Below are 13,780 nucleotides of genomic sequence, written 5' to 3'. Positions count from 1 at the left end.
CAGCAAAAAAGAAAAAACCCTCACATTCTGTCATTATTGCTTTAGCTGTGCTTGCATCTTGCCCTCCCCTGCTTATATCTCTCTTCTCCAGCTTTTAATTTAATTACCTGAAAAAAAATGTAACAGCCTGTTTTAAATCAAAGACTCTTGAGCACAGGAGGTACCGTGTCCCTGATGCTGCTGCAGAAACCATCCCTCTCCAGCCAAAAACATGTTCAGTGGTGTTGTGATTAAATGCAGTGGCTCCATCAGTTTTGCCTGACCTGGGGCGTGGCACTGCTGCTAGGCCCGTGAGGTGATGGGATCAAGGTTTAGAGCTAAAGAAACAGGGTTGCTCCCGTCTGCGCTCCATCTGCGTCTTTCACTCTCCTCGTTTCATTTGCTCGTCTTCCTTCAGTGCTGTTAGGCAGCGGGGCAGGAGAGGCAGTGCCTTTAATGGGAAGGCCAGACATTCGAGGACTTAACTAAGCTCTGGGAAAGAGGCAGCAGCTTCATGCTCTCCTCAGTGGAGGATAAAATCTTCATTTGGGCTGTCTTTATGTGAATGGTACACATTCAGCACAGTGATTACATCACGCATGTAGAACAGGGGGGAGAAATATCTAATAACACAGTGTTGATTTTCATGTAATTGTCAACCCAAGATTAGTTGGAGGGCTCGTCACCAAGTGCTGAGCACAGTGAAGTCTTTTGTTTGGTTGTTTTAAATAACGGGACTTTCTTTTTCAGTCCCGTTATTAACGGCTGGTCCTCGTGCATGTGCGCGAGGAGTGAGCTTGTCAGCATCAAGACAGCGCATCGGCTCCTTGGGAGGTTCTGCCGAAATGCTTTGTTAGCCACTGCTATTTCCCCGCCCTCACCCTTCACCTTCCTCTTTCTCTCTTTTTTACTAAAATGTCAAGCACATCCAAATAGGTCTTGCGCCTTCTTGGTTTCTTTATGGAAATTGATTCAACCCCTCTCAGGGACAGGGATATCTTTGGCAGCACTCACTCTGCTATACAGAGGCCCCGTCGCCTATTTATTTGTTAGACTCTGGGGGAGGGTTAAGGTGGATAGGGGCATGAAAATTTCATCAGCAGCCTACCTTTAAAGACCTTGTCACACCCTACCTGTCTATTTCCCCCTTTTCTATGAAAATGAATCAGTCACCGCCCCCCACCACCACCCTCCACGCCTTTAATTGCACGTCAGCCGAGGTGCCGGGTGTCTCACGGGGCCTTTTATTCATAAAGCTTTTTTATGAACTCAAGCCCACCCCCCACCCGTCCTTCCCCAGGTGGATGGCTAGATTTTTTTTTCTTTTTGACGTATACTCTGCACAAAGGACCTGGCCACCTGTGGCAAACTATAAATAAAGATGGGAGGCCATGGAGTGGAGCGGGTGGCTGAAATTGGACAAGAATAAATACAGGTTTAGATCTCTGCTACAAGGCAAGACTGATGGAAAGGCAAAGAAACGTGTGGCCTTTCAGAAAAAGACAGTTTTCACACTCGGTGAGCAGATGAGTGTGCGAGGTGACAGTGCTCAACAAGTTTGCGTTGCTAACCTGAGTCGCAAGTGTATCATCGCTAACGTGTAATTAATTTGTATTAAAAAAGCTGTTAGCGACAATCCCCTGCCTGTTCGTTTGATCTTATAAGTTGCAAACCGTTATGGTGAGACTACGTAAGACTATGCAAAGGAAAGACTAGAGAGATCTTTTGAATTAAGGGAGCGAACAAAGAAAAAGAAAGACGACACTGTATCTGTGATCATTCCCTTCAGGGGAGAAAGGCAAAGGGCTTCTTCACTTCCACCAGGCCAAAAATCGCAGTGCAATCAAGTGCGGTGTGCGAATGTGACAAGTCAAAATTACCATAAAGTGGCACAAGTAGATATCAGAGCAGCGCCAGAGCAAGGTGATATGTCTATTCAGGTGTGAAGCTGTGAAATTGACACTAAAAAAGGAACTCGGTGATAAAAAAATGTACAAGAGTCACAAGATTGAGCAAAGCCCTAAGTGAGGGATGTAGGAGAGAAAAAGCTAAGACAAAGAAAGAGGTTAACCCTTTATCACCCAAGTATCGTACAGGCTGCTTGGACTTCTTACAGTAATATGAAGCACACATGGATAAAAAATAAAAAATCTGTGTTCAAACAGCAGTAACTTGTTTTCCTCTACTGTGATAATACAGAATATCTCCGTAAAGCTTGTCTTCTCTTCTTTCCAAAACTATTTGAATTTTGTCCATCCATCCTCTTCTGCTCATCCTTCTCAGGGTCACAGGGGGGCTGGAGTCTATCCCAGCTACCATAAGGCAAGAGGCAGGGTACACCCAGCCTGACACAGGGCTAACACGGAGAGAAAGACAACCACATCCACTGTTAGAATCACCAACTAACCTAACCCCACTAACTGCATGTCTTTGGGCTGTGGGAGGAAGCCTGGGGAGAACATCTCCACAAAGAACTCCACAAAGAAAGGCCTTGACAAGACAGTGGATGTGAACCAAAGACCTTCTTGCGGTGCTAACCAGTGTGCCACCATGCTGTGGGCGTGTCACATCGGTTAGTAATCAAAGAGGACATGTTTCTGGTATAATCTGGTTGTAATGAGAGTTTCCTCTGAGGTGATGTTTACGCTGACAAATAACACATGTATAGTAAATCCCCACACAGCTCTGACCATCCTGCACACTAGATGTCGCATTCATCAGCACCAAATAACGACAAACCACAGCAACAGCCGGCACTAGTGTTTTTAAGTGATAAAAATGTTTCCCGTGCATTTGAAGACACCACATGTTTCAAAAGTAAGTCGGGGGTTTTTTTAGCCAACAACAGCAAAGCCTCTTCATTATCTCCCCAGACAAAGTCTAAGTTTTAGAAAGACTAACAAATACCACTTCTGAGACTGAACATCACAAATAATGGCTTGTTAAAAGTGACATTTATGCACTCAAGTCCTCAAGTATAGCTCCACACTTTCCAACGGAGCGTGTGGTTACGCCGGTATCACAGGGGCCAGTTTCCTAGTGACCGGAGGCAGATGCAGAAGCCATTTCTCTTTATATTCGCTGCCAGCTTGTTCATTGTCTGTCCTTGTGTCAGCTGTAAAGATGAGCACTGAGTGACAGCAGAGGAGAGACACAGCCTAAATATACATCCACAGCTTCCTGCCCCATCATTCTCCATCTCTATTCTTTTTCTCTCTCCTTTTCCCCTTTCTCTGAAAAACATCCATTTCTCCCCCCCGAGTGCTTTTAGCACCCTGTTGATCCCTTGGTAACCAGTAGAGTGAGGATGCAACAAGGCTTTTCAACTCTCTAGCTTGCCCTCTCTCCTTTTTTTCTCCTGTGGCTGCTTGCATCGCTCCTTCCCCTATTTCTCTCCCTTCCTCACATGTAATAGGGATGGCTCAGAGCCCTGATGTGTGGCCAAAAAAGTCTGCCAGCCTCTGACAATAAAGGGAGCAAAAACTAAGGTTACAGGCTTGGCTATCGGACAGCTGCAGCATTAGATTATCGAAAATCGTATAAGAGGAGGAGAAAGAAGAAGACAGCGAGGTGGAAGAGACACGCATGCAAAGTGCATAGCCTTGTTACCATCAAATAGACGTGCTGCTTGGACACTGGTTGGAGGTCCGAAGGGAAAGCAGACTGGGAAGGATGGAGGTAGCAGCTGTTTGATCAGGAGGGGGAAGTCTACCCACACGCAAACACACAAACATACACACTCACACACATTACTTCTCGAGGGTTAGGGCAAAAGGCGGCATGTTGAGGAGCTGTCATCCTCCATCAACTGGTGTGCTAAAGCAGACCTACTGTAAGTGTGTGTGTGTGTGTGTGTCATGCTGTTAGCCGTGGGGAAGTACAAGATGTAGCTGTTAGAGAAAAGGGTGGGGGGGCTCCCTCCTGAGTCCATCTTTGGCATCGAGGGTTTAACAAGGACAGGTTCAAAGGTCACAGCAAATGGTGTGTTTCTGGCCACCGCTCGTCCTTTAGGGGGCTGAGCTCCACATCTGTGTGACAGCTTCATGTGTGGAACAAGCTCCCCCCTTCCCAGACATTGTCACACATTCCCCCTTACAATGGGCCGTCTGTGCTCAGGAGAACAATGGGTGCCAGGGAACAGGATATAAAAGCAGCTTCCAAATGAAGAATGTGTTGTGTTCAGTGTATTTAGAGTAAAGGAAACAAGCAATTTAGCTGGAGTGTTTAGAAAAAAGAAAAATAAAGGCCTGTTGAAATATTTACAAAGGCTGATCCTCCCTCCTGATTTTGACCAGCTAAAAATATGAAACGGTAATTGCGCAAGGTGACATATGCCCCTTATGGAAACATTAAACCAGCCAAAGGTAACATACCATGGCAACATGTGAAAAGAACTGGCTCGATGTATGGTGGGGGCAGCAAGGGCGGAGGCTTTTCCTTTTCCTCGCAAAAAGGTTAAGGAGCCATAATTGTACCCTCATTAGCTCCAGTTAATGCAGTTCAGCTAAACACTGTACAACACACAAGACCAAATAGGACTTCGTAGTACCGCTGCATCGCACAATGGCACTGACATAGAAAGACAGGCTGCTGGTAATAACTCCTAATAGTCCTATTAAAGGTTCTATGACCTTGAGAAGCAATTACCAATACTTTTCCATAATAACTCGAAAAACCTTGCTGTTTTCAACCAGCACTTAAAAAGAAACTTTATGGTGCTGGATACAGTGATTGCTCACCTCAATCTGAACCTCAGATGATCGCAACGGTTGTACTTTTATAAACAGAGTAATAGCGTGTAGCAGCTACTAGCATGTAGGACGACCTGGTAGCTGCTGTGTGAGGATTTACTCTCCACATGAATAAAAAAAAACATTAAAAAATCTTTTATTACCACAAAATGTTCTGCTCTCTTAATCCTTGGACATGACAATCCAGCCCTAGTCTTCCCTCCATCCTTAACCATTTATTCCCCATCGGTCCATCAGGCTCTGTCACCATTAAAACAACCAATTCATCACACTGACTGAGGTTGCAAGACACTTATTTATATTTATGTTGAGGATACAGGGGCATTATAAAAGACTGGGTGAGGAGTTAAACTGGTTAGGGGGATGATGAAAGGGTCATAATGACCCCCCCTCCCAATCATCTTACCCACAAGCTCCCCAAATAGCACTTAATGTCTGTCAGCAGAGAGGAAAATTTTCTGCATACTTTCTTAGATTATTTCTATTATGATTGTGACCTTAAGAAAGATGATGGAAGCTAATAGTGATTTCAATGTTCAGAAATGAAGTATAAAAAGAATTTAAACCCACACCACTGTGTTGATTCTTTTTTATTTCTCTGACTGCTTCCTTTGTTTAGAAAACTATTAGCTTCCCTGCAGGACTGGAAAGTTCAGATCTGGAAGAAAATCAAAGCAGTGTGATCCTCATGTCTGCCATCTCTCGCTTTTTTATGTGACTGTTAGAGAAAAAATATAGAGGAAGGTTATGATTCTTGAGTCCTGTGTTTGTGTGCCAAGGGTAGAAGCCAAGGCGGCGCCCGTCCTCTGATGAGGACATGTGTTTTCTTTCATATTTCACGCCCTGCACCCATGAGCACAGCCTTGTTCAAAGCAGAGGACTCGCATTTCAGATTAGATGTACTATTCCTTTTGATAATGAAGACGGAGAGTTGTGTTGTTGTTGTGCTAGGAAAATACAGTGGGGAGTATAGGGAACCTGCCCCACACTGTCATTATTCATGCAACCAAATATGAATACATTATTTTTTGTAGTATCCTCAAAACCAATAAGACCTAATTATCAGTGTATGCTAGTACTTTACTGTATAGATTAGTTTAAAAAAAAACTCTTTTGGATGTCAAGACAAAAATAAAATGTAATCGTTTTGTGGTTTTTTTTTCACCTTGCCTTAAAAAAAGCACAAGCTATTGCATAATATCTAAGCCATTATCATGCTTTTTGTAAATGCTCTTAAAACAGTTTTCCTTAAAGGTACAAAGTATAAAACCTCACCACTAGGGGTCAGTAGGTTGCAGATTGCAAGTAACCTGACTTCTGTTTCTTACCCCTCCCATTTCAAGTGCATAATCGTAGCTATGATGGCCACTGTAAACAGACTCTGGCCATTGTTCATCAGCAGTTCATCTGTCAGTCCTCTGTTATTTACTCTGGGGGGTGCTATAAAACTTTGTGAAAGGACTCCAATACGAGATGGTAAAAAAAGCTCACTGCTGACCAACGAGGACAGCCGAAACTTTTCCGTCAGTAAGTGCTGCTGTTTTTGCCCGTTAGCCTCTGTTAGCTGGCATTAGCTTCCGTTAGCTGGGATTAGTGAAACTCTCTTTGAAGTGGCTCTAACACTGTTGAACTCGGACACTTAGCGAATATACTTTCATATGACTGTAATTAAACTGCTTATCAGAGTGAAAGTGTGATTTTTACGCCACTCCTGACTTCAGTTTAGGAGAAGAAGCTGGGGGTGAGGAGGAAGAGGTTTAGGTGGAAATGAGGTGAGAGGAGAGAAAACAGAAAGAAATCAGAAAGAAATGATGAAAACATACATATGCAAATGTTAAATGGTCAAATATAGTCTGAAAGACTTTTTTCATTAAAAGTGATAATGCATACTATATATGTGGACAGTCTCTAGTCATTGGCGATGACCATCAATGTTCAAGACGATGGTGGCTTCCACAAACCTGCTCCTATCCATTTTTAATTGATTTATGAGTTTGTGAGTATCTATCAATTTGTCAGAGGACATAATTACACTCTAATCAACCTACATTTATGAGTAAAACATTCTTTTGTACTTACTGTACCTTTAAACAAGGGATATGACTAGCGCGGAAAATTAGAATATGAATTTAAATTTTCCTCATTATATATTTTCTTAGCAATTAAATGGGCAGTACGTTTTATCCCCAGCTGGCCAAGTTTAATATAACTTCCTAAAAGCCTACACTTCTTTTTAATTAACAAAATCTGTCTCTTTTAGTTTTGCTTTAGAAAGACATGGCTTCTAGCTCATAAAAGGGCTCTGATGTCAATTTACTTGAAGCAAATGAAAGGGATAGACAGTTTCCTAATGCTGTTTAGCAAATTAGATCAGAGATGTGAGTGTGCATTTGTCCATATCAGAATGGAGCAGCGAGATGCGGAGGGGAAGAGGTGAGGCAGTGCAGTTTGTAGGCTGACATTTGAAAAACAAAGGCCTGTCTATCTTTTTAGTCTTCTTTTTCTCCCTCTTTGTCTCTTCGCTTACGCCTTCTTCTGTCACTGGGAACCCTGCTGTGTGGAATACATCATTTTGCCAGGCCCTGTTTGATATTAGGCCTGAGCTGATCTATCAATGACACAACTGCCTTTGCCTACTGTATCGTTAAATTGCACTTTAATTAAATTAGGCCTGCTAATTATGAGGACCTAAATCAATCACCAGGTCAATAACCAAGGCCCAAAGCGGACGGAGAGGCCCAAGACTTTTTCCAAGCCTCATCAATAACAGCTGCAACTGGAGTAGATCTCTCCTGTGCCGGAGAGCCGGAGGTTCAAACCGGGTAGGAATTACTGCAAATTAAGTTATCGTCATCGGTTATTGTCCAGAGCGCTTCTTACTCTTAAGCTCTGCAAAAAAAAAGAAAAAGTTTTTGTATACAGAATAAGGATTTCAAAGAGTTGGAATGCACAACATTTTACACCGAACTTCAAAGACGTGGTTAAAGCATATCTGGGATTTCCGATGCATTAAAAACAACGGTTCAAAAAGTATATGATGACTTGCTAGACACCTGGCTTAGGTGAAAGGAGGTGATTCTGAACAGATAATCCTCAGGGCTGAGTGTGCAGCCCTGCTGAGCGGACGGTCCCAGCTGAATCCCGGGCCTTTATACATGCATTAAAAGGGGAACTGTGGTGCTTTTCACAGATTAATCATCGTTTTGAGCTTATTAAGTGGGAGGACAGTCTGCTTTCCACTGCTCAGAACATTTAATCCATCTCTCAAACTGTGAAGGTCAGTGAGTGAATGTTGCCCTCATTGAAATAATATCAGCTGCTTGAATTTCAATGAGAGCACCCATAGTTTGGACTGTAATTTTTTTGTTTTGTTTTTAAATTACTCTTAGTTGGTGTTCCTGCAATTAAGTCAGAACTACAGTTACTTATTGAGTTGCACAGTAGCTGCCAATAAACTACACTTGCTGCTCCGCTAAACTGCCATCACAACCAATTAATTCAGCAGTTACAGTGGCACCAATGTTTTATCACTGAAGAAATAATATACATCTATAAATCTATATATCTCTATATCGAGAGAGTGAGAGAGAGTGAGAGACCCATATCCATTGTCCACGCTATTTATATAACCTAGAGTGACCTCACATCTTAAATATACCAAATATGAAGTAGGAAATAAGGATGAAAGCTGTTGAACAATGAATAACTTAGTAGAGAGCAAAGCTTTGGTACACACAGCAGCGAATTATTACAGGGGATGAACGGTCCATTCTACAGATCAGCCATTGTTTGCTGCTGTATTTGAGCAGGTGGAGTGGGTGTGGAGTGGGGCCTCATCTGTAGCGTCATGGGAACAGCGCAGGGTGAGTCGGAGGCAGTGGTGGAGGGGGGAGCTTTCCATTTAGTTTTAATTGGAAGCTGAAATTCTTGGATAAGAGGGATACAGAAAGCCATTTGGTTTAGTCCTCGCTCTCAGCCAGGGCTAAATGAAGAGGGGCCGTGTGGAGATGAGGGGCCTGTGGAGGGCCAGTAATGAAGAGAGGTCCCAAAAGACTCCAGCACAGCCCCAGTAATCTGGTGGGGGGGGACTTGGTTGGATATGGGTGGAGAAGAAGGAAGAAGAAATACAGAAAGCGAGAGGAAAGATGAAGGAAAGGGAAGAAAAACACAAAGAAAATAACCTGTACAGAGTGCCGAGTACTACAAAAATGCCAATTTTTGTGTGTGTATTTATTCTCTGAATGCAATGAGCACAAGATTAGACAAGGTATCGATTTATCAAAGGAGTGTTCTAGTTAGACTGGATGATAATTAACTTGCTAAACACAACAAGTGATTGCAATCGCTGATGAGATAAGAGCACGGGGAAATCATCAGTGTCTCAACAAACAAGACCGATCATAGCCTGGATAGTCAATTTGCTGCATGTAAACATTGTACACATGTAGATACGCATCCGAAACACACGAACTGAGCGGCACAGAGGGTGGCCACCATCATTCTTACATATTGTATGAAGATATCTGCGGCAGCCAATCACAGAGCGACATCAGCAGGACTCGCACCTTCCAACTCAACAGAAACAGGGAGACCCCGGCGAGAAACACGACACACATTTCTCCACTCTACCGTTTTCTAAATGGAAAACAGCGTCAGCATGCTTCTAGTTGAAATCACGAATTCATGTGGGAATATCAGAGAATGCTGTGATGGAGCTCGGCAGGGGTGCTATTCTTCACAACAGCTCCCATGGCCTGTATATCAAAAACATAAAGAGGAAAAATTCCGGGGGAAAACTGCTCTGCAGGGAAAGCCGTATCCCATTACAGAGGTACTCTTGTTACACTGACACTATTTATGGTATGCGGGCTATTTCAAATTCAATCCTAGGCATCCAACCTTAAGAAAGTCATAGAATACTGCCAGCAGTTTTGCATGTTTCACTGGTGTTGTGGATGCTATGATGCCATCATTGTTTCGTACCATTTCCTGGTTGTCTTCTCTTTCCATTAGCCTGTTCCCGCTTTCCATTTCTCACTGTTATTGCTGGTTCTTCATTGCCTTCACCTGTTATTGGTCCCATAAGTTTCACTTTTTTTGTCATAGGACTCTTTTACCTACCTTACCATCTCTAACAATATAACAATGTTGGATTGTTGGCTGAAAATCCATCGAATAGCACAATTTGAATGAAGCCCAACATAGTTCATAGGTCGCCATCAAAGTTTTGCTAGGTAACGCATCATAAGCAGTAATCAGCCCATGATGTTCGTCATCAAGTTCAGGTTCTCTATTGAACGTTCACGTAATGCTGGATAAAAATATGCACAATCAACAGCACAGTAATACCTGGCTACATCAGTATGTAAGAAACAGAAATGGCCCCAGACTGCCTCCTCCCTCTTCACACACTCATTTTAGAGGCTTTCAGTGTGTCCATCTCCTGAGTCCTAAAATGAAACCTTCCCATTTCTCTCAGTTTTTATCCAAGTGTGACTACTTTGTTCTCGGCCTGATGCAAATAAAACAAGTCACTTAGGGTAAGATGGGGGAGAAGCTCCATCTCGTGTTTCTCTGTGGACCCGAGATGTGGATGTTTACTGTTGGCCGGGTGTTATTGCATTCCTTCAGCAACTTAAAAGCCTCGGTCCCCCTAATGGGACCTATAAAACAGTGAGAAAAGCCTATTGTGACAATGGACCTCATTGTGCCAGAGTGGATTCATTTGGCACTCTGTGCAGAGTGGAAATGTGTGGCATATAAAAAAAGATGGTGTGAAGGAGGGAAAGGTTGAGGAAGGAGAGAGAAATCAAATAAACTGAAGTAAATGACTTTGCACTGTGGGAAAATATGCGATGTCAATCACCAAAGTTCACCTTGTGCCCCAGTGTCAAGCACTACAAAAAGCTTTGCATTTTCCTTAAGCTGTTCCACATCTTTATTTCTATCTTGCCTTTAGTCAGATTTTAGTGATGATCATCTTAGAATGTCTTCCTAAAGAGATCATCTTTTGCCCGGGCCACAGTCAGCACTGGTATAACGCCACCTTGCCAAAATACTAGCTTTGCTTCTCCAACACGACACTTTGCTCCAAAGCCTTAAACTCATACCCCCCTTGGAAAAAATAAATTCGGACTCTACTGAATATGTAGCAAAAAATGCAGCAAAAAAATGACTTCTTAAGAAACGGTGTACATCTTCCTCGCCTAGCTTTGTTCTCTGCTGCCCGCAGTGGATTGGCTCCACGCTGGCGGACCTCGTTTTATTCCCCAAAGTCATTATTGTCTTCAGTTAAGGTGCCCCTGCTCCCTGTGATTTGTGGGTAATGAGCTGGCACCCCCCTGCCCGTGTTCAATTATTCTCATTGAGAAAGTGATTTCTCACTCCACGGAGCAAATCGTAGAAAGCGAATGCATGAACTCTAATCAAGAATTAACACGTTCACAGCTAGTAGTGCAGAGAGGGATAGCCACCTTGATGCAGCTGAGGTACTGTGGACAGAAATGAGAGGGACCCAGAGAAGAGGAGGGTAGAAGGATGAACTAGTGACTAAGGTAAACAGATTTCTCGCCTGTCCCTGAATAATGCTGTTATGGTACATCCACTCACACTTAGCACTTTGAAGTGGGGGGTGAGGCTGAATAAAAGCAGGCAACCACATTGAAGGGCTGTGCAAGAGAACAACATCCGAGTAGCTCAGAGAGGCCTGTGCACAAAAAAAAAACTAATCCTAAAAAAATGCAATTTGACAAAAATGAAGTTGGCAGGAAGTGAAGGAATGGTGTGGAATGGTCACATTAGGAATAAATGATTACAAAAAATTTTCAAAACAAGAAATATTCTTATGAATTTTATGCGTTTCAAGCTTCAGTGAGTGAAACTTTAATCTCAACTGTCCAGTAGCACACACGTCTTCACACGTGTCGCAATGAGACAGGTTAAACATTTACAGTACAGCTGACAGAGAAGAGTGCTGGCAACGTCCAGCGTCCAAAACAACGCCCACAGTCTTGTTTCCTGTTCAAACACGATAATTGAAGACGATTGCACAAATATTTAAAAAGTTAAATAATAAATAATAATGAAGAACGAGATGAATAAACTTTTTTTGCTGCACATAGAAACGGCACAAAGAAAGTAACATAGCTTCGGGACAAAAAGCTGGTTACCTGTAGTTAAGTGTTGTGGACACACACGTTTAAATAAACCAACATTAAGACTCATTGTGATTTTTTAATGAGATATTAGGTAGCATTATTTTCATAATTGCTCTGCTATTTCCCCTGCTGTGGAGCCAATGAACTAAATGACACTACTGACAGCATTTCACCTGCTCCCATCCTCCCCTCTGAAGGTGAGCTCACACGTACACTGACTTGATGACAGAATACATAGAGTCTGTATGCATTTCATTGCTGCAGGCTGTCTGCAGGTTTCTGTACACATGGCTGGAGGCTAAAACACAATGGAGTGTAAGTTTTTTGAGCAGTGAAGTTATCCATTTTAGACTTTATTATTAATTAGACTTTTTCGCCCAATTGTGTTTAGTCCTAAAAATCTCATGAATTTTTAGGGGATTGGATAACTATAAATTTTTAAAGTGACAGAAGTGATATTGAGACAAAGGCAAGGCAGGAATGACTTTTCTTGTTTGCTCAGGAACATCCACCCGTCGTTTGTTACATCCAATTTCAAAACACCAAGATAGAAATGGCCACAATGCTCAGGTTGACACTTCAATAAAAGACCTCATTGGCCAGTGGGTGACATCATAAGGTCTCGATTTTTAATCTCCGTTTGTTTATTAGAAACCTCAGGACCGGCTCATCATCACTGTACAAGAATTTTTCCCAAAATCACAACACTTTCAGTCTGTATGTATGTTATACGATAAATTTGCATGTGAAAAATTCTTTAACTTTGTGCTGTTTTTTTCGGTGTGTAAAGACTTCTATTTAGGACCTTTAAAAGTTTTGGACCCATACTAAAATTATTGATATACATTAATATTATTTAAAAACAATAAGCAAGAGATTAAACCGACAGAAGGACTTAGTAAAGAAGTGTACAAGACAAATACGTCTAACAAAAAGCCCCCAGTCAGTGCAAAGCAGAAGTCCCTTCTGGTTTGTCAGGGGTTTGTGACGTTCTAACAGCAGCTCAGCGGCAATGGCTAATTAAGAGTGGAGAGGCCTTTGTGAGACTCTGCATTGTTCTCACTCGGGTCCTCAGTTGGACTGAAGCATCTCTGGTGAGCTGCCATTTACACAGGACTCCCAAAGGAGAGAAGAAAAATTAGCCCGCCATGTAAATAATGTGAATTTTAAGTAATCAGTGGCAGAATGAAGTCTTTTCTTAAAATAATTCTTTAATTTAGGTGACATAATTACACTAACAGCCAAAATGACTTATTAAAAAAAAAATACAGGAGAAAATTAAAGAAAACATTGTAGAGAACGAGGGAAGTGTGGAAAATATTAAATAGAGGAACAAATAAGAGCCACAAAAACTCTTTTTTTCCAGGGGATTCAATGAGCTAGGAGCCAAAGCTAAACAAACAGCTGCACCTACTGGTCAGACCCACCGGTCAGCAATTAGTTCAAAACATCCTGAGTTCATGTTGCATGTGTGCATGTCTACAGACTTCACACACACCATGGTTCATCCCGTCTACATCTACCTTTGGTCTTTCAAGAGGCAAATCCAGGAACACACTCTTCCAGGTTTCCTGCACTGTTCTGGAATGTGGGTTTTTTTGGGCGAGTTTTTTCTTCACAGTTTTATATTGAAAACATGCCCTGCTGCATCTCAAACATCATTGAAAGATTAACTGAACATAATGAACATAGCACAAATACACGCTACAGCCACCAGATAGCAGTGGAGGTAGACGGTGGCACAGGCAGCAAGACTGTGTTAGGCCGGCTGGGTTTGGGGGTTATTGCTGTGTTTTCTTTCCATGCTCAGCTGCTCTAACATTGCCTGTGGCTTGCCTCGGGGTCTGCAGACTGTGTAGGCTTTACCAAGAAGCTAGTCAGGAGAACTTACCA

The 13,780-nt window shown here is 42.5% G+C and overlaps 1 protein-coding gene across 3 annotated transcripts in view; it reads right to left on the bottom strand.

The window, feature by feature from the left end:
• The window catches only part of LOC100702913 (partitioning defective 3 homolog), a 346,275-nt gene that overhangs the window by 187,312 nt on the left and 145,183 nt on the right, over positions 1-13,780 (bottom strand). The gene's annotated exons all lie outside the window — the stretch shown is intronic.

This window comes from Oreochromis niloticus, linkage group LG9 (genome assembly GCF_001858045.2).
Source record: "Oreochromis niloticus isolate F11D_XX linkage group LG9, O_niloticus_UMD_NMBU, whole genome shotgun sequence".
Taxonomy (NCBI): domain Eukaryota; kingdom Metazoa; phylum Chordata; class Actinopteri; order Cichliformes; family Cichlidae; genus Oreochromis; species Oreochromis niloticus.
The sequence above is the reverse complement of the archived record's forward strand: the minus strand, read 5'-3'. Positions and strand labels throughout refer to the sequence as shown.